The following is a 20,070-nucleotide window of genomic DNA, read 5'->3' on the forward strand; positions in this document are numbered from 1 at the left end:
ATGATGAATTTCGAGAACATTGTAACACTCCCTACATGTTCTGGCTATATTTCTTTATACCATTCCTGTGGTGTGACTTTATTAGTCCTATTTTTAAAAAATGAACTTAAATGTAGAGGTTAAGTCCTTTTCTACTGTCCCTAAGTTAGTTACCTATGGCTATTAAAATGACTTATTACTAACTTAGTATCTTAAAACAATGGAAACTTATTCTCCTAAACCTCTGGTAGTTAGAAGTGTAAAATGGACCTTTATTGACTGAAATCAACTTGTCACCAAGGTCACCAAATTCCTTCTGGAGACTCAAGAGAGGAATCTGTTTTCTTACTTTAAGCTTTCAGAGAACAGACACCTCGCACCCTTGGCTTGTGGCCCTTTCCCCCATCATCAAAGCTTGTCATACACTACCTCCTCTCTGGCTTTTGCTTCCAACATTTCTGATCCCTTCATCCTTTTTATCTTAAAGAATAGAAACAGAGAGCATTTATTAAGAAAGGAAAAAGACTTGCCCAATGGTGAAAGTGGGCGTCCGAGTTTGGAAAACAGGTCAAAAACTTGGTGCCACCCCTTCACTGCTTCTTGTCAAGGATCCCTGTGACTACAGAGCCCAGGAAGATCCAGGAAAGCATCTCTACCCCCACCTCACTGTCTAATTGTATTTGCAAAGCCACCTCTGCACTGTAACAGGATATAGCCACGTGTTCTAGAGACTGCAGGACGGAGTCTGTACTATACCATCCTCACTGTCTGTTCTCACCTGTGCTCAGAAGCTAAGCAGGTTAGGTCTGGTTGGTACTTGGATGGGATGAGTAGGCATCTTTGAGAAAATCACCATTTTCCCATCTGAATTCAGAAATCCATGTGGTACTGGCTCACACTGGACCTCCTCCAGGTCTCTAGCCTTCTAGATATACAAAATAGAGACTTGGGTTTGTTTTGTGTGTGTTGGTGTATGGAGGAGGAGGGGAGCTTCTGGTACTTCTGCCTTTGACACCTTGTATTTAATCTTCCAAAAATAAACAAAGAAACTAAACCCCAAACAACAACAACCAGAAGACACTAATGTCTCCTATGCATCTGTGTACAAGTGGGCTGATCCATATCCATCATTGATCCGGGCTGATCTTAATGAGACAGGAGACGGCAGCACCCTGGTAGTGAGTTTTGGGCAGGGATTTTTCCAGACACGTTAAATGAACTCACGAACTCCTGGCCTTTGTCTTTCAGGCTTCTGGAGAGAAGCATGTTGTGAAGAATTATTTCTACTATTACCTGTTCCGGTTTTCAGCCGCTTTGGGTCAGGAGGTGTTCTACATCACGTTTCTCCCATTCACCCACTGGAATATCGACCCTTATTTGTCCAGAAGATTGGTCGTGATATGGGTTGTAAGTATTTTGCCGTTATTACTATTTATTGATTGCAGACGCATGTAAGGTCTTGATCCCTGCCTCGGTAGTTAAGTATCTTGCACAGGTGGTCTCTCTTTTTTCAAACCACTTACAGGAGAATTTGCTGGCTAGTCTATTTCAGGTAGCGCATAGATCAGACCAACCTGTGACTCAGGTACTTTGCTGTTCCCCGTCCTCTAAGTAATCAAGACCAGAGAAGAGAGGTAAGACAATGAACAGTGAACAAAGGAGCTTTGTACGAACCCTGTGGGGATGTGGACTAAAATCTTGCAAGAGACCATTTCAGTCAAATTTGATCAAAATCTAACTGGAAGCTGTAGACTGGTAATCCCAAGCAGTGGGAAGCGATAACTCTTCATCCGGTCGACGAATCAAAACGTCTGAGGCAGAGTGCCTAGCTGTAGGGTAGCAGTTCTCAACCTGTGGGTCTTTGGGGGTGGGGGAGGTCCAACAACCCTTTCACAGGGGTGACAGGTCTGATATCCTGAGTATCATGTATTTACGTTGTGATTCCTACCAGTAGCAAAATTATAGTTATGAAGTGGCAACGAATGCAATTTGATGGTTGGGGGTCACCACATCATGAGGAACTGTATAAAGTGTTGCAGCTTTAGGAAGGTTGAGACCCACTGCTGTAGGGGGTGACATAGCTGTGACAAGTTCACGTATACAGTAGCAATCCTTCCCTCATTACGATATCTCTTAGCCTTGCTTGAGAGAAAGTCCTGGGTGTTTTGTTGCTGTTTTTGCTTTTGCTTTTGCATGGGCACATATGTGCATGACATCTCGTGCTCACATGTGTGGGTACATGTGTGTGAAGACAGAGTCTGTCCCCCTCAGTCACTCTACTTTTCTATATGTATGTGTGCAACATCCTGTGTGTGAACACTCAAGCATGTAGGGTATGTGTGTGTGTGTGTGTGTGTGTGTGTGTGTGTGAGTATGTGAGTGCGCGTGTGTACAACTATGTACATGCCTTTCACTGTAATAGTGCCTTACATATTTTTCTTGCGACAAGGGTACTTTGTATCCTGAGCTAGCCTCACTCTGTTCCTAAGGCTGACCTTGAACTTCTGATCTCCCACCTCCAGTCTTGGCTTTATTCATTCAATATTGTGGATTGAGCCCAGGGCCTTGTGTCTCTGTATTAAATGAGCTTCCTTCCCAACCTGGCTCAGACATCTTTTTTTCTACTTTCCGTGACAAAGCGGTATTTTATCCCAGAAGATTTAGACAAGCATTTTGTTAAGTGAGCTGAAAAAAAAAAAATACCAAATCATTGTTTTCCTTTTCTGTTCCATGTAAGTTTTTTAAACTTCTTGGGCTCAGAAGCATCTTAGATGAAGAGACAAGAGAGTCCATGATCCTGCCCTCTGATTAGAATTCCCACAGGGAGAGAAAGTCATTCTCTGGAAGATGAGCCAACATCTGAAATGTGATTGTCTGAGCTCTTGGCTTACATTTGGATGCAGTGACTCCCGCCCCACCCCCTACCGCCCCCAAAGGTATTTCATGATATTCGTCGATGAGCTGTGAGAGTAAACAATGGATACATCTATAAGAATCAAAATTGGTGGAATATAGATATAACAAAAGGTGGGTGTCCAGGCTAGCCTTAATAGAGCATGTTGAGTCACTGACTGGTCTTGGCACATGGCCTTTACCAGGGTTAGAGATGTAACTTGGTGGTACAAGCATTTTGTCTTTTGTTTTTCGAGACATCTCATGCTGTAGCCTTAGCTGGTCTGAAACTCGATGGGTAGACCAGGTTGGCCTTGAACTCACAGAGATCTGCTTGCCTTTGCCTTCCTAGTGCCAGGATTAAAGGAGTGCACCTGACTGCTTGGTGGTACAAGTGCTTGCCTGGCATAAACAAGACCCTGGGGTTGCACCCTCACATTAAATAAAAAAGCATTTGCATGCCTTTTCCCTTTGCTTTATTTACTTTACACTTGATGAGTTTATTTTTTATGTTTGTATGTGTTGGAGGTGCTACGGCATGTGTGTAGAGGTCAGAGGGCAAGCTGAGGGAGTCAGTACTCTTGCCCCATGCGGCTCCAGGGGATTGAACTCAGCACATCAGCATTTTTGCCAGGTGGTTTTACCTGCTGAGTCATCTCGCTGGTTCCTTTCTCAATAGTTCAGGCACAAATGTCATCCCTCCCCACCGTCTTACCCTTTGTGACCTCTTGGCTTCTTTTAAACCATTTGGGTTTGAGATGTCTGGCTTCTGGCACTTAATGTTTCTGGCCTGCAGCTTTCCTGTCCCTAAATAGCTTGCTCAGCAGGGACCAGCTTTTGAGAAACCGGGTCCTTGCTGTTTAGACAAGCATTTTAAAGAACCCCTAGCCAATTTTAAAGAACGTATTATCAAAAATGTATTCCCACTTATCCAACATATAAACATTATTTTAAAGTGTGTGTTATCATAGCTAAACCGTTTCGGTTTTTCTGATGATATTACAAGCCCTGATGATTCTGGCAGTTTCTAAGCAGGACCAACTTCTCCCCTAATCATTCGTGGCTTTTGAATATCTCCCTGATCAGAAGCAAGTCATGGTCCTGCTGAAGGGAGAGAAGGGTTTGCTCCCACCTCCAACACAGCACAGCTTGGAGGTTGGGGCAGAGGCTCATGGTCCTAAAAGAAGCCCCTGGCTGATGTGACTTGGGTATTGTGTCTTTGTTCCCAGTTACAGGAGTGTTCAGAATCACTCAGAGAAGTGGGGTATGCTATGAGCTTACAGGGAATCTGGGAACCACAACCTCAGAGGGCTGAAGGTAGGGACTGGTGTGGTTGTCAGTTACAACCCAGCTCTGGGTGTTTCCTCTACCTCCTGCTGTCAGTGGGAAGGTTTCTGTCTCAATTCCAATTTTCAAGACAGTTGGATGCAGCTCATTCTAGAGTTCCTTCCCACAAATCCATCCATCTCTGGCCAGTCCCTTAGACTGGCAGTTCGTGGTGCAAACAACTGTGGGTAGGGATGGGGAGAGATAAATGACTGGGGCACCAGTGCCGTGGACCAGGCTCTGGAACATGAGGGACCTATCTGATGAAATACAAAACAGAAGCCCTATTGGAGGTGCGTAGTGATTCTAACCTTGCAGATCCCACTGGTTTAAGGACACGCTAGAGATTTCTGGAGGCTTTTCACATGGTCACACATGTGCTCTCTATGTGACACTTAAAAGAGACCCCTCTGTGGAGTGCAAGAAGGTGAAAAAGAGCGAAAGTGAGTTGGAATGACATTAAAGAAGCGAAGTTTTTGTGCTGTGCTGTCCTCCATGATTTTTGTCAACTTCGTGAATCCCCTCAATAAAAAAGAGTTTTCTTGAAATGACTGCCAGTCAAACCTAATGTTCAATTATTTGTAGTTTGCCTGCTGCCATGTGCAGTACAATTAAAGGGGTAATGTCGCCAAAGCTTAATGACTTGGCAAATGTATACACCTTTTTACCCCTCATAGATGCCACAGCCTGGCAGTACAGAAAACCAGAAAAGCACAATGTTCCTTCCAGTGAGCCCTTGGGGTCCTGCGCTTTCTCAACAGAGGAGCTTAAGATGAAGAGCGCAGGTAAAATGGCTTTCCTTCCTCTGCTTGGTTACTTACATCCAGCTACCTGGTGTGAGTAGCCCAGAGCAGATCTGAAGGCCATATTAAGTCATGCCGTCGAGCACATTAGGGTCCTACCGCTGTTAGGGTTTGGTATCTTTGTATGAAGCTGGGGACCCTGTACATCACTACGGGGTTGATGACATACCTAAAGAGATCAGTCTTCTCGACTGCCACCTGCTTGTGTCACAAAGGAGCTTGCCACCTGCTTAGAGAGGTGTGGATGAGGGCCTGCACCTCACACCCCTGGCCTGGGGTCAACTTTGTAGAGCCAAAGGATGCCCCGAAATGTGATTATCTCCTAATCCTCTGTTTAAACTGCTCCCACTAGACACTTCAAAAGCTTGCCTGGCTTGTTAAATTGGTTCTCACTTGAGATTAATGAGTCTTTAAGCAGAGCCAACAATGGCCAGATTGAAACCCCCTATAACTGGCCCGGAATGCAATAGAATTAGGCGTCCAGGATTCTGCCCCGTCCCTCTGAAGTAGAATGTGTAATTTAGCCTTAGTTAAATATTAAGTAAATGTCTTGCCGGGGTTGTTAGACTCAGTATATTGGCTTGGTCTTGACACATAATAGAGAAAAGTATTGGGTTTAGTGTAGGTTAACCATGAAAACCAAAAAAAGCCTTAAAACTGACTCATGTGGTAGATGAATACATCTGCCTCTCTGTAATTATCACATTATCTGAAAGTGACCCCTCCCATCCCTTTCTGTTACTGGTAGATATTCACTGTACATGGTGCTAGGTTTCACAGGGGCATTTTAATGTAAGCACATAAAGTACTTTGATCATGCTCCTGCCTCATGACCCTCTCCTCCCATTCTCCCTCACCCTTTCTCCTCCTGCGATGAGTCCCTTTAACTCCCTAAGAGAGTTTCACTTTTACCATCATGGTGTGTTTTTGCGTGCGTGCACGTGTATGCTCGTGTGTGTGTGTGTGTGTGTGTGTGTGTGTGTGTGTGTGTGTGTGTGTGTCTGCGCACTCATGTGGGTCTGTGTGCTTGTGCGTGGGTGTCTTACTTCATATATCTACTTAGACTGTGGCATCCACAAATGATAAGAAATAAAACGTGCTGACTAGAACTTCTAGGCACGATGGTTATGTCTTAGTTTGGTTTCTACTGCTGTGAACAAAACCAAGACCAAAAGCAACATGGGGAGGAATGGGTTTATTTGGTTTGCCGGTTACAGGCAGGGACTCAAAGCAGGATTCTTTGGGGGAACACTGATCTCTGGCCTGCTCCCCATGGCTTGCTCAGCCTGCTTTCAAACTGCACCTGCCAGAGGTGACACTGCCCTGGTTGCCTTGGCACATCAATCACTAATGACGAAAGTGCTCCCATAGACTGGCCCACAGGCCGGTCCAATGGAGGTATTTTCTCAGTGGAAGATCCCTCTTTCCAGACAACTCAAAAAGTAACCAGGACAACGGTGTAAACCTGTGATCCTGGTGCTCAGAGACGGAAGCAGTAAGACATTCAAGGACAGCCTAGGCTGGCCAGCGAGGCCCTGCGGAGAGATTGGGCAGAGGGAGAAAGAGAAGAAGAGCAGGGAGAGCGAAGGAAAGGAGGAGAGAATATGCCTGTGAGACTGAATGGACAACTAGAAAACGCGCCCGCCTGCTCCCTGCCACTGTCACCCTTAACTATTGTCCTCATCTCCTAAGCTCCTCAGCTCCTAAGGGAACTTATGCATGGGAGCTCGGAGCCAGGAAGCTCAGATAGGCTTAAAGTCAGGTGAACACAGAGTCCCGGAGGGAGGTCATCTTTAAAACTGCAATTGGGCTAAATTTTCCCGGGGATGCTGGGCATATACCTGACCACATTCAGATGCAGAGTCTCGACCATCTCTCTATTTCATTTCACTCTGGTTACCGATGCTCGACGCTCTGCCAAGAAAACTAAATCTGAATGCAGCAGCTCCCCCTCGTAAGCCTAGCACTCAGGAGGCTGAGGCAAGAGGGTTGCCATGAGTCTGGGGCCAGCCTGGGCTCTAGAGCAAGACCCTGTCTCAAAAAGAAGAAAATAAAACAAATAGCTGTGGCCAAATCATATCCAGACCCCAACTAGGGCGCATCCCGACAGGGCGGAATGTCAGGAAGCCTGTTTCTCCTTTATACCATGGCTCCATCATCTACCTACAGGCACACCCATCCCTCCACATCTTTATAAACATGCCGTTCTGGGCTGCCTTGTCCCCAGAATCTAGTCTGCCTATTTGTAAAACAAAAGGAAGAAACTTATTTAGTCAATGGGCAAGGGGGAAAATCACTTTTTTTTTTCAAGTAAAAATTTCAAGAACTCTCTTAGGACAAACAGAAACCAAGCAAACAGGAACCTCAGCTGAGCTTTGTGGTGCATTCCCATAATCCCATGTCACCTGGAAAATGGAAGTAGGAGGATCAGAGTTCAAGGCCAGCTATGGGAGACTTGTCTCAAAAGTCCAAACCAAAACAGACAAAAGCAACAACAACGAAAATAAAAACCAGTTTTAAAATTTCAACAGCTTCTTGTAATGCTATAATTTTTTTGAGGTGAAATGGTTCCCCCAGGAGCTTTTTATCGAGCACCTACTCTATGCCAACAGTTGTATATACCCATAGCCCCAGGTTACAAAGAAAACGTCTCACAAAGGGAGAGACCCGCAGAAGGAGATACTGCTACTAAAACAGGCAATTGTGGTCACATGGAGTCTTCCATCCTTTGGTCCCTATCCATTTCGGTATGTCACCTCACATGGCTACGGCAGTCACTCAGAAATCTCTTTACCATTTGGTTAGAAGGGCTCCACTTACATGACAGATACCCTGGGTGTTCTGTAGCCACAGGACACAAGCTGCTTCAGTTCTTTATGCTCTGGTTTCTTCTGTGGTGTTTCATCCTCAGCCCCACCTGCTGCCTGCCTGTCCCAGACTTTTGTTTTTTAATGCCCCTGTTGAAAGATGGGAGCATCCCTGGACTCTGAAGGACAGTGACGGTGAAGAGCCTTGGTCCTGTGGTTTCTGAATTAGAGGGAAGGCCGCCTGCTAATCTTAGGTCCGGCTTCCATTTCCTTATCCTTATTTGCAAAGCAACCAAGTGGAAAAGACTGCCTGAGGCCAAGAATGGGCCCTTTGTCCTTTCAAGGAGGTGGGGCTTTGATCTGTAGGGGACTGGGCATTTTCTTCTAAAGGTAGGCCTACTGCCATGCATCTAGCCTCTGGGTACCTTCATCCTTCTGAATTCTTGGCCACAATGAGACATGAGAGTGCTTAAGTCCCACATTGGAGCTGATGTAGCATGAGATGGGGGACAAGTTCCCATACTTAATTGTTTTGTCTGGTCATAGCTGAGAGGTTCTACTTCATATTGGCCTCTGGAATTTTATGGAAGCACAAAAACCTCTAGGCCAACCCATTCCTGTGAACCTGATGGTTGTCCTCTCCCTTTCACCGTGCAGGACAGACTTCCCCAGAGGCCTTCTGTGTCCTGGGACTCTTTAGTAAGAGCATCCACACTTCCACGGAGTAACTTCATGGTATATCTACTCCCAGACACTAGCCCAGTCTTTTAGCTCTGCCAGCCTCTGTAATACACAGTGGCCAGAGGTACTGGGTTTTCTATGGGTCTTAACCCTCAGGAGACAGAGCCTTCCTAATCTGGTTACAGGTGTCAGCCTTCACTCACCAGATCTCCTACTTTCCCTCTTGATGTCCAAAACCCCAGCTTGGGCTGAATCCAACTCTGTGCTCTTAATCCATTCTCCTTGAGATAGAAGGCAAAGCCTTGACTAACTGCTTATGAATAAATAACACTGCAAAATGTGTCAGGCTCAGCCACCTTGAAGGTATGTGGCCTAGTGGGACTCTTCCTCAACCGTACTATATGCCAGTGTCCAAGAGAAGAAGAGCTCTCCCTGCAGTGAGATCTGTCTCTCAGGAATCCTGATTCCTGCTGGGCAGGGTGTGGGCTCGAGAAACACGGAGAATGGAGGATAGGCTTGTTACTCTCCTACACCTAAAAGCTTTTGGAGCCAAAGGAAGGGAACTGAGATTTGAAGTCAGAATGAACTGGTTCTAGACTCTTGAAGCCTCTGTGTCCTGGTGTTACCTCTCCCCTATGGTTATATCAAGCATACTTTGGTGGGTTCGTGTATTTAAACATGCTCAGTTAATTTTGCTTTTCATTCTGTAAGGAATGAGGCACAGTAAGAAAACATGGAGGACTGCACTGGTAGCTCAGCAATAGATCACGTGCCTAGCATGGATTAGAACCTGCGTTCAATATCTAGTAGTGAGGAATAAGGAAAAAATGAGGGAGGAAGAACCTACTTAAAAAAACAAAAGCTCTATAAAACCTACCAGATTTGTTGATTGGGGGTTATCTAATCTGTCTGTCTGTCTGCCTGTCTTTGCGGGGATCACAGTATGCAGTGTATTGGCTGCTTTGTGATAAGGGATTTTCTATATCACTAAAAGCAACTCTCAGTTCATGATTTAAGAAGTTAGAATGAGCAGTGGGGTTGGAAAAGATTCATCAACACCTCAGTCTGGAAAAATGGAGTCAAAGGATAGTTTATGACGCTTCAGAATTAGGGCAGTTGGCTTCTGACTGGCAGTTGGTGACAGTTGCTTGCCCTGTTCGTGTGGCCGTGTTGCCTCTGTAAAGGAAGATGAGAGAGGCCTCAGAGATGGGGCCTGTCCAGGATGAACTGCTAACTGCCTCAGCTTTATGGTTAACTGTAGTAATAACTAGGCAAACAGTATGTGTACTGGGGACCTCAGCTTGATTGACTATAAAATGTGTGTCCAGCGGGATGCCCTCAGGGCTCTTTGCTCTCTGGTAGCTTTATGATTATGAAAATTTTGGTGATTGGACATCTTTGAGAATAGTCAGATCTCTTTAATTCTAAGTTCTGGCTTCAACCATGTATCTGCTCTTAAAAAAAAAAAAAATTGCAGGGTTGGGGATTTAGCTCAGTGGTAGAGCGCTTGCCTAGCAAGCGCAAGACCCTGGGTTCGGTCCCCAGCTCCGAAAAAAAAAAAAAAAAATTGCCCCGAGCCTAAGGGAGATGGATGGCTCAGTGGATAATGTACTCCCCTGTGAGAACTAAAGTTTGAATCCTCAGAACCCACACAGAACCAGGCAGGCATGGTGGCCCACCTGCAATCTCTGCTTTTGGAGGCAGGGTCAGGGGATCCCTAGACTAAGCTGGCTCGTTAGACTAGCGAATCAGCAAGCTCTGGGTTCAAGTGAGACACTTCAACATATAAGTTAGAGAGGGATCGAAGAGAACGCTCAGCATCACCTCCCAGCCTCAGCAGGCACACATGTGCCCACATGCATACACATATGCATGCATACATGCACATGTGAACACATGCATACACATTGCCCACATACGTACAGTGCAAACTTAAAGGATACTTGCCTTGGGTCACCCACACGTCTTTGTATTGGGTTGGCTTTGCAGTCTTCCCCTGGGCTGCACACAGGGAGAAGGATTTACAGTAATATACAAGGGACTCTTAGTGGTATGACGGCTGGCCCTAGCTGGCATCTGAGTCCCATCTGTTGTTATGACCAAGGACAAACAAAGGACAAAGGGTAGCTGTTTGGTGAGGGCACACTCAGGGACCTGTTATGTCCAGAGGTGATGTGAGCAAAAAGCAAGATCATAAGTTCGCTCTCTAGGGTTGGCTGAGGAGAGCATGAACATATACATTCATTGTTTTCCCTGCTCGGTTCAGATTTAACTGAAAAAAGATGCTGCGTGCGTTATTCCTTTTAACATTGAGTTTCTTCTGGCATTCCCAGGCACTGAAATCAGAGCGTGTGTTTTGGGGGGTGTGGAGGGGGAGCAGTGTTTTGTTCAATTTGAGTGTGCTCTTCAAACCTAGCAGCAGTTGGACTCTGTTGGATGGAGAATGGCATTCTGAAAGATTTCCAGAAACCTCTAGCTTGGAATTAGTAGGTTGTGAGAAGCAGTGAGCTTGCTTCGTTTTGTATTCTCACAGTGTAAACAAATAAAAGCAGAGAAAAAAATGTTAGAGATGGTGTCCTGGTGAGCTTTAATCGTCAGCGGGACAGCCTAGAGTCATCCTCGGAGAGTAGAAGCTTTGACCGAGGAAGTGTCTACATTGGGTTGGTCTGTAAGACGTCGTTTTGGTTAGTAATTAATGCAGGAGGACCCAGCTCACTGTGGGCTGTACCGTTCTGCACACAGATCCTGGGCTGCAAACAGCATTTCTCCATGGTTTTTTGTTTCAGATACCTAACTTGGGTCCCTGCTCTGGCTTCCTAAATGATGGTCGTGACATGGAATTTTCAGATGAAATGACCGTTGTTTATCATAGCGATAGAGTGAAACAGGGACAGAGAGTTTCTTTTCTTAGGCTGCAAGAAAGGATCTAGACAAAGGAGAGTGTTGCACCCTCAGTTAATATAAACCCGACACTCGATGCCCCTGGTCCATAACATACCTGGTAACTGTGTGAGGACTTCTCAGACATGTGTTGTGAAATAAAGAGGGCTGAAGAGATGGCTCGGCTATCTGTCCTTTGAGGCCTTTTCCCTTCCGGAGACTGGATTCAGAAATGTACATCTAGATTTATAATAAGAGTTTGGAATGTGTGTCGAAGACAAGTTTTTAATGCTCTCTGCCGAAGTCTACTGAGCAACAAGATAGATTTGAGTCTTTATCTTAGCGGGCAACCAGAGAGATGTGGCTTCATCGCCGAAAGGATTAAAGCAAGAAAAACCTGCCAAGGGTCTAAGTTGTGTTAGACCAGGTGCCTGCCCTTAAAAACAAAACAACAACACAACACAGCAGTAACCTGAAATGATGTGCTCAGGCTGCCCTGACTTGTCCCCTGGCTCTCTTGTGGATGCTAACGTTGAGTGTGTATGCATTTCTGAGACGTGTATCTAGGAAATTTTACGTGAGAGGCGGGGAAACATACTAAGGGGCATCTGAGGGTATTTTTCCTTAAAACTGAAGCATAAAGAGCCACACATGTGTTAGAACCTGGTCCAGAAAAATGCGCGTGATGAGTGCGTAAAAGTTTTGTGAGAAAAACTTTCTGAAAAGCTAATTTTGGTGACTAGCACCCAAATTAAAACCCAGAGCATCGTAAATATGCCTTTGTGGTCATTTGGATATCTGTCAACCTTTACAATCTGAAATTGATTTATTATTGTTATTATTATTTATTATTATTAATTAATGATGGTGGGGGTTGAACTCAGGACGTTGAACATGCTAAGCATGTGTCTGCCACTGAGCTGTGCCACCGGCTGCTACAGTGTGATTATTTGTGATGAAACAGGAAATGTTGATACAAAGGAGACAGCCAGCAGGGTCACCTTTGAACACATCTCATAGAGCGTTTTCCAAAGCTTGAAGTCTTCCAGATATAGGAAACCTAGGTATTTTTCTGACTTTGGAGAGGGAAAGGGCCATAGAACCATGGGTGTGATGCATTAGTTATCCACAGTGACACTTTGTTCCTACACTCTGTCTGGGCACGCTTCCACCAAATCTGAAAAGAAGTGTAAGAATGCGCTGGCCCTTTAAGAAGAGCTTAGTGTCAGCATAGTGCCTCGTGCCAGCTCTTACCTCCACTTTGGAAACAGATGGCTGTAAACAAATTAGAAATAGGTAGTGTGTCTCACATGACAGGATAAGAGGAGTCTGTATAGCATTGCCTGTAGGAAAGGGAGCCACAAAGCAGTCGGGTCTTCTTTATAAGAGTACTATTTTGGTAATTTCTCAAGGGCAAGCTCACTACGGAACAACTGAGGATGGGGCACTAAGCTCAACCCAGAGCTCATTCCCAAGCCTCCCCTCCTGCCATCACCGTCCTACACAGAGCCTAAAAGAAACGTCTTGGACTAAAAAGAGCTGCACGCTCTGACTCCACCCATTTCAGTTTCACAGAACCTCAAGTCTCTTTTCCAGAACCTACCTTGAATGACTTCTACCAAAACATTTTTTTTGTTCCTTTTAAAGCTTAGACACAGCAGAACATTTTCTCACTCTGCAGCTCAGGCTGGTCTTAAACTCGGGATCTGCCTGGCTCAGCCTGCCAAATGCTAGTGTTATAGGTGGACACCACTGCGCCAGGCCTTGTGGTCTCTACGGCAGTGGACTTCTATAACTTCCCGTAGGAACCCTTCTGTATGAGGTCCCTCACCTAAATCCTAACTGATTTATGTTTGCTCGTGATAATCCATGGCTAAGCCTTACTCGGTGTCGTTTTCACTGCCAAGAATCATTTGGAACCAAAGTTATTTCGTGGTTCGTTCTCATTACACAGGCCCATAGTCCTCGGCATTGCAGATGGCTTTCAGCAAAGCTGCACATAAATAACACAGCCTTCTTGCCTCCAGACTGGTAGTTAATAGACTAGATGGGAAGATGAAGCAGACATTGTAGGGTCGCTGCCCGAGTCTGAGTGGCTCTCTGACTTCACAGTTGCAGACTTGTAAGCGTTAGACAGCGCTGCAATCAAACCTAATGGCAAAAGTTCCTTCTACACAAAACAGTCGATGGTTCCCGGTCTTACTGCCTGCTAGGCTAATCTTCTACCTCTGAGCTATCCCCAGTCCCATCAAGGGCTTCCTCAAGATACTCTCTTGTCCTTGAAGTCCATCCTCCTCCCAGGATCTATTAACCTAAATCAAAACCTTTAGTCTTTCCCAAATCTGTCTTCTCTGTTTGTGGATTCACAGAGTCACTGATGATACCAACAAGCCACCGATGCTTCCTGGTCCCTAGTCCTCATTTGTGTATATTATATTCCATGCTTCTTGGCTGTCTTCCCTGCCTTCTAACTTCTCCCCATCTCTTGCCTGCTGCCCCAGGCCCAGCAGAACCATCATCTCTACAAATGCCACTGACCTCTGCATCTGCATCCTGCCAGATGGCTCATTACCCTCATTTGAGCCTGGCACCTGGCAGGAGCTCAGTTAAGCCCTGGGTAAAACATATAAAGTTTATTTCTGCAAAGACAATTTAAGATGCCCGGTGTGAACTATATTGCAAGATCCTGCCTAAAGAGTGCGTAGGCTCTTTCAGTCTATGCGTAGAAGATGTATATAAAACATTTGGGTTCTCTCTCTCTCTCTCCCCCCCTCCCTCCTTTCCTCCGTCCCCCCTCTCTTCTCTCTCTCTTTCTCTGTTTGTGTCTCTCTGTCTTTCTGTTTCACTCTCCCTCTGTGACATTACAAAATTTCAAAACATCTCAAGTCTGAAACACCTATTATCCAAAGCACTTTAAGTACAAATAATCAGCCTAGCGTAGTTCTATATATTTCCAAAGTGCTATAAGATCTTTAAACCAGAGGTGTTATGTGTTTTAAAAAGTATTCGTAATGGGTTGGGGATTTGGCTCAGTGGTAGAGCGCTTGCCTAGGAAGCGCAAGGTCCTGGGTTCAATCCCCAGCCCCGAAAAAAAAAGAAAAAGTATTCGTTCTCTGCCAAACTGCTGAAAGCCACAATTTATTAAATTTACTCATCTACTAAGCATTGTGTAATGACCCACCCTGTCAGCTCATTATACGAGGTGATGGGAATTAAGCACCAAAAAAAAAAAAAAAAAAAGCCAGATTCTGTTGTGCTCCACATGTCGGCAATGCACATAATGACAGGCAATGGACGGTCCTTGGAGTCACACTCAGGACATGATCAGAGCCCCTTCTACCACTCTAGAAAACTGGGCATTTTAGCCAAGCTTTTTAAACTTAAGCCTTGATAGATGAGAAGCACCGAGCTGTGTGACTATCTGAGGGGAAAGAGTCCCAACACAAGAAAGAGCTCACTGCATGGAGAACGCTAAAGGATATTACTGGGTGGAGGAAGATGCCGCTTCCTTCTGGAAGTTTCCAGGGTTCCTGTGCTCCTGGTGTGCGTCCCACAGAACTGCTTTTGTCTCCTTGTACCCAGTGGAGGCGAGTTGCCTGCAGCAGACCTGAGCCAGCCCAGTTTTCTCTCAGCGATCAGCGTCCCGGAGACCTTGCTAGTCACTTCCTTCTGTGGGTACCTAGCTTCTCAAATCTGTGAAATGAGAAGGTTAAAAGAGGTGATCTCTACTCCAGACTGCGATGCTATTAACATTAATGTCTGTGCAGGGAAAAGCCACTGAATCCCCAGAGGAGCCACTATCTTACTCAAGTCATCAAACAAAAGTGTCTGAGTGCCTAAGGAGAGCCAGCTACTGTTTGAGACTTTGAACAGAAATGAGCAGCCAAAAACAAAACAAAACAAAACAAAACAACAAAAAACCCAAACAAACGAAAAATCCAAGGCAGGGCATCCAGTCTGGGTGAGGGGTAAGGATAATAAAAGAAAGGCACACACGCCTGTAATTCCAGTACTTCAAGGTAGAGACGGGAAGGTCAGAGGCTCGAGGACACTGCTGGCTTCATAGAGCATTTGAGACCAGTTTGAGGCACATGAAACCCTGACACAGACGGTCAAAGGAAGATATAGAGAGAGGTAGCTTTGTAGCTCGGTAGGAGAGTCCTTGCCTGGCTCCCGTGAGGCCCTGGGCTCAGTCTCCAAAGCTGCAAAGGAAAATACTAGAGAAAACTCTCACCGTGCAGTCTAGGGGTGAGCAGGGTTACGTTCTGTGGAGAAAAACAAAAGAGTGAGGGCCCTTCCTGAGATGTGTCCTTTGGTACAGGCTTGACTTACAGTTCATCTGTCACACTAAAGTTATTCAAGCCGTCCTCGAACGTTTGAGATTCGTGACTACCCTTTTGCCCTGGTGCCTGTTCTTGTTTATTGGGAAACCAATCTTTCCAAGTCTTAAACAGCCTGACAGGCAAACCTTGTCAGATCGTGAGATTTCAGGCAGGGTCAGGCCATGTCTCAGGTGGCGTTACCAGTCTTTAAAATGAAATGTGTGCTGTAATTCAGATCTGATGAGGTGTGGCGTCCAGCAGTGGTTCTGCTCGATTCCCTTCCCAGTTACCTAGTTCAGCCTTATGGTGGAATGTGGAAACTGCAGAAGGATGAGAGTATGTCTGTGTGCCCCAAAGGCGGATTCTTGCCGGCTCACGTCAAACCTTTCTCATTATAAAGGGTCATAGGGAGGTTACTGGCCTGGCTATAGCGCTGTTTGGGAGAGGCGAATGGTGTGACCAGCAGACCCCTAATAGCCTCTCAATAACTAGAGTTAATCACTCACTGGCCAAGTAGGTGAGCCAGCAATGATGTCTAGCTCTCCCTCTGGCTTTGCCTTGCTGCCCTGGCCTCCTCCCTCGCTCCCTGCAGTGAGCTGGCGTCAAGCTGGAGATCTCCCAGACATTTCCTGCTCAAAGACTGGCTCTCCAGGAGGGAGGTCATCTCACCCCATGGGAGAAGGGCTTTCTTCTCTACCCTGAGAATCCTCATCAGAAAGATGCTAAGCCAAAGAGAGGAGGAAGCAGGAAGAGAGGGGGGAATGACAGGCTTTTCCAGCAAACTTCTTGGCAGCCAAAAAGGGAAAACTTGGTTTTTAGGGATTCTGAAGGCTAGAGAGTAAATGCTTATATGGTCCTAAAGCTTTTCACCTTCGTTTTTCAACTGTCTTTGTTCAGAAGGTGGTGAGTTACTTTGTTTGGGATTGAGCCCTGGAACTAGAGTTCTGATACTCTTTCCACAGAATTTATTAGAGCTAAGGTAATTCGACCAAAAGTCTAACGAACTGGATGCCAATTCTCTGGGTTGGAGACCTTGCACGGTTATGCTTTCCCCTTTGGCTTTACTAGAAATCCCTTGGAGGGCAGAAACATGCTGCCAAGCAGACAGCATTAAGCCACGTGGTCGAGAGCACTAGTCCGTTAGTCAATCTGCCTGAGGGGTGCTCATTCCTGAGATGGGAGAGCCTATACTTGAACCTCAGAGGTCATGGAAGGGAGTTACAAAGTTGAGACAGACCTCAGGAGAGAGGCTGAATCTTAGCCCAGGCGCAAGTTTTGATCTAAGAGGTGTTCATTTGTGGTCCCAGTTGTGTGGTGATGAAGGATACATGGGGCCTGGTGACAACTGTGGATTCTAGCTTTCACTTGAAGGTCTCTTTTTACCTTTGAAGGGAGAGATGGAACCAAGGGAGGAAGGCAGCGACAAACAGATGGAATTTGATAGACATGCTGTTGATTTGAGGGTGCCAAAGAAACTCACATATACACCTATAATCCTAGCTCTCAGGAGGCAGAGGCTACAGGATCTCAGCAAATTTGAGGCCATCTGAGACTACACAAGTTAGCCAGAGTTACATAGTGAGACCCGGTCTTAGAAAATCATATACCCTATGACCAGATTTTAGGACAGTTTTGCTACGAGTCACTGACAGTCACTCCTCATTGTCCAGTGGTTGGAAATGAGTTTGAAACTGGCTTTACCCAGTGTTGGTAAGAGTCCATGACATCAGGCAGAGAGTAGAAAGAGACTGGATAAATCACTAGAGGAGTCCATTTGGCTGTGCCCCTGGATTGCCCGAGCAGACTCACATCCAGGGTGCCTCCCCCAAACTGCGTCATCTTAAGTGAATTTTCTTCCCTACTTCCTGCAATTACGGCTCTCATAACCTTGTTAGGCTTCATATTGAGTTTTTTTAATCCTCATATGTTCCCTTCGCCCTCCATTTTCACTCCATCTCTAGCTGCTAATTCAGTTTGTCCATGGGCTGCTGATGACTGAACTCCTCCTCATGGGCCGACACTTCCCCCACATACGTATGGCCATTTTAACATGAGGAGATGTGGCCGATAACGTCCACTTTCTGAGTAAAGAATGTGGAGACCTAAGAGCCTGGGGGATGGCTGCCTATTGTCTTTAACATTTGGTTCATTGTTTAAAATGGAGATTCCGAGATGCTGGAGTTTGCTCTAACAAGCCTCTGAGCACACAGGCTTCTTCAACAGTGTCTCCCTGTTAGAAATGGTTTTAATCCTTCCTGTTGGTTGTCGCAGGACTTCCTTCAGAGCAGTGCAGCTAGCTGCTCATAAGAAAAGCAAGTCCCTGAGGATTTTCAGATGCCAGTCAGAACCAGGATACTCCTCAGGGTCTAATAATTAAGAAATAAATCTTTCTTATTTCTATGGTGTGGCCATCCCTCAAATCTTTATTGCCTTCCACTATGAACATGGGCCGGTGACAGATATTCTAAAGTGGCCTCAGCTTCAGTAGCTTAGAAGAACATGGAGAGGCCATTAAGGATAAACAAAACAAAACAGACAACAAGAAACCACTCCACCACCACCAAAACAAAAACCCACCTTTTTATAAAAGGAAATCTGTGACTGTAGCCTAAAGTCAGGCTCTTGGCTGATGGGGTCAGCAAGACTGAGTTGGGCCTCCCTCCTCCGTCTGTGAGGGGGGGGGTCGCTTCACAAAAAGATATTGAAGGACCAGAGTAGGACATAGGACTGCATCTCCTCTGGTCTTGAGTTAACCGAAGACCAGACAACCTTAGAAGTTAGATCTGTCCCAAGGGACGCTGGTTAGGGAGCCATTTAATGATATCCATGCCTTCCCCGGCTAATTCTTGCCCCTATCCCCAGCAAACCTGAGACATTTACAAAAGCTCAAATAATTTAATCTTGAGAGTTATTTTCTTATTTTGTGAAGGATTTCAGATGTTGGTGCTTCTGTTGGGAGAAGACAGGGGAAAAGGGGAAAATCTATTTTCATGACCATCTTCCTAGAGACAAATAATTTCTCAGTTTTCGCGATGAGACAGGCGTTGCCCTGGGTACCATTTGAATCCATTTGACTTCTGCACTTCAGACAGTAAGGAGTATGAATGTTTGGCTTTTGAAGCCCCATCTTACTATGTGTAAGGCTGGCCATCTAATTGCACTACCCATCTAATTGCATGAGTTTTTTTTTAAACAAAAATCCAACTTTAAATCTATTGAGCATCATCAGATTTCAGAAAACAAAAATTTGGCTTATTTTCATTAATTCATTCATGTTCTGGGCTTGTTGTAGGGATTGAGAGATAAAATATCCATACACTAGACACAGTCACACAAAGATGTCACCTATATAGGTAATGGTACAATTGTAATGATACAGTTGTGATTCCTAACTACTTAGTCTGCAAGATGGCTTTATTCTGTTTTATTAGTTTAAATATATACAACAAGATTAATCATATTTCATAATTATAATTAACGTGGGACTGGGGAGATTACTTAATAGGTAAGTACTTGCTCAACAAGCATGAAGATCTGATCTTGGAGCCCAGCATCTACGTAAAAGCCAAGCATGGGGGTATGTATCAGTAACTTCAACATGGAGGGTAGAGACAGGAACATCCTGGGATCCTGCTGGCCTCAAGCTCCAGGTTTAGCGAGATACTGTGTCTGAAAAGACTGAGATACAAAAAGACACAGGACATTGATCTCTGGCCTCTACAGCTTATGTATGGGCAACTCACACATGTACATGTATGAGCAAACATGAATACATCACACATATACATTACACACACACACCACATATATATAAGACAGTGGTTTCATGAGTGTTTCATTAAACGTTCCACCAATTTAAAGAATAATGTTAAAGGAATATTAACATGAGTTGCATGAGGGAAGAAGTTTTGTGAACAACTGCACTTTAAGAAACACTTGGGAACAGTGGACCTGGAGCTCATGAGAAAAACCTCTTCAGCTAGATTGGTAGGAGGCCCATGGCAAAAGACTTCAAGCCATTTAAAAGTTTGCCAAAGGGGTTGGGGATTTAGCTCAGTGGTAGAGCGCTTGCCTAGCAAGCGCAAGGCCCTGGGTTCGGTCCCCAGCTCCGGAAAAAAAGAAAAGGAAAAAAAAAAAAAGTTTGCCAAACCAGGCTTGAAAATACATGCTAGCTAATCACTATGCTAGTCTCACACCGTCTTGACCCAGGAGAGGCTTGGCTACTCGATGGGAAAAGCAGGTAGTCAAAATGTGTGCAAAAATCTCTAAGAGCCTACAAGATGCACCCCGCACAGCGTGTCTCTTTGCCACCCCAGAATTCCATTAAACCCCATTAGATTTATTATCCATTTTTCCTATGTGCCTACACACATTTATATG

The 20,070-nt window shown here is 45.3% G+C and overlaps 1 protein-coding gene across 1 annotated transcript in view; it reads left to right on the forward strand.

Annotated features, from left to right (window-relative positions):
- Positions 1-1,231: 1,231 nt before the first annotated feature.
- Positions 1,232-20,070, forward strand: part of Sgpp2 (sphingosine-1-phosphate phosphatase 2) — a 60,432-nt gene continuing 41,593 nt past the window's right edge. Inside the window, exon 1 of the mRNA XM_032901434.1 lies at positions 1,232-1,386. The gene's annotated coding sequence lies outside the window, so the exon portion shown is untranslated. The remainder of the gene's footprint in view (positions 1,387-20,070) is intronic.

The sequence above is a fragment of the Rattus rattus genome, chromosome 4, assembly GCF_011064425.1.
Source record: "Rattus rattus isolate New Zealand chromosome 4, Rrattus_CSIRO_v1, whole genome shotgun sequence".
In the NCBI taxonomy this organism is placed as follows: Eukaryota; Metazoa; Chordata; class Mammalia; order Rodentia; family Muridae; genus Rattus; species Rattus rattus.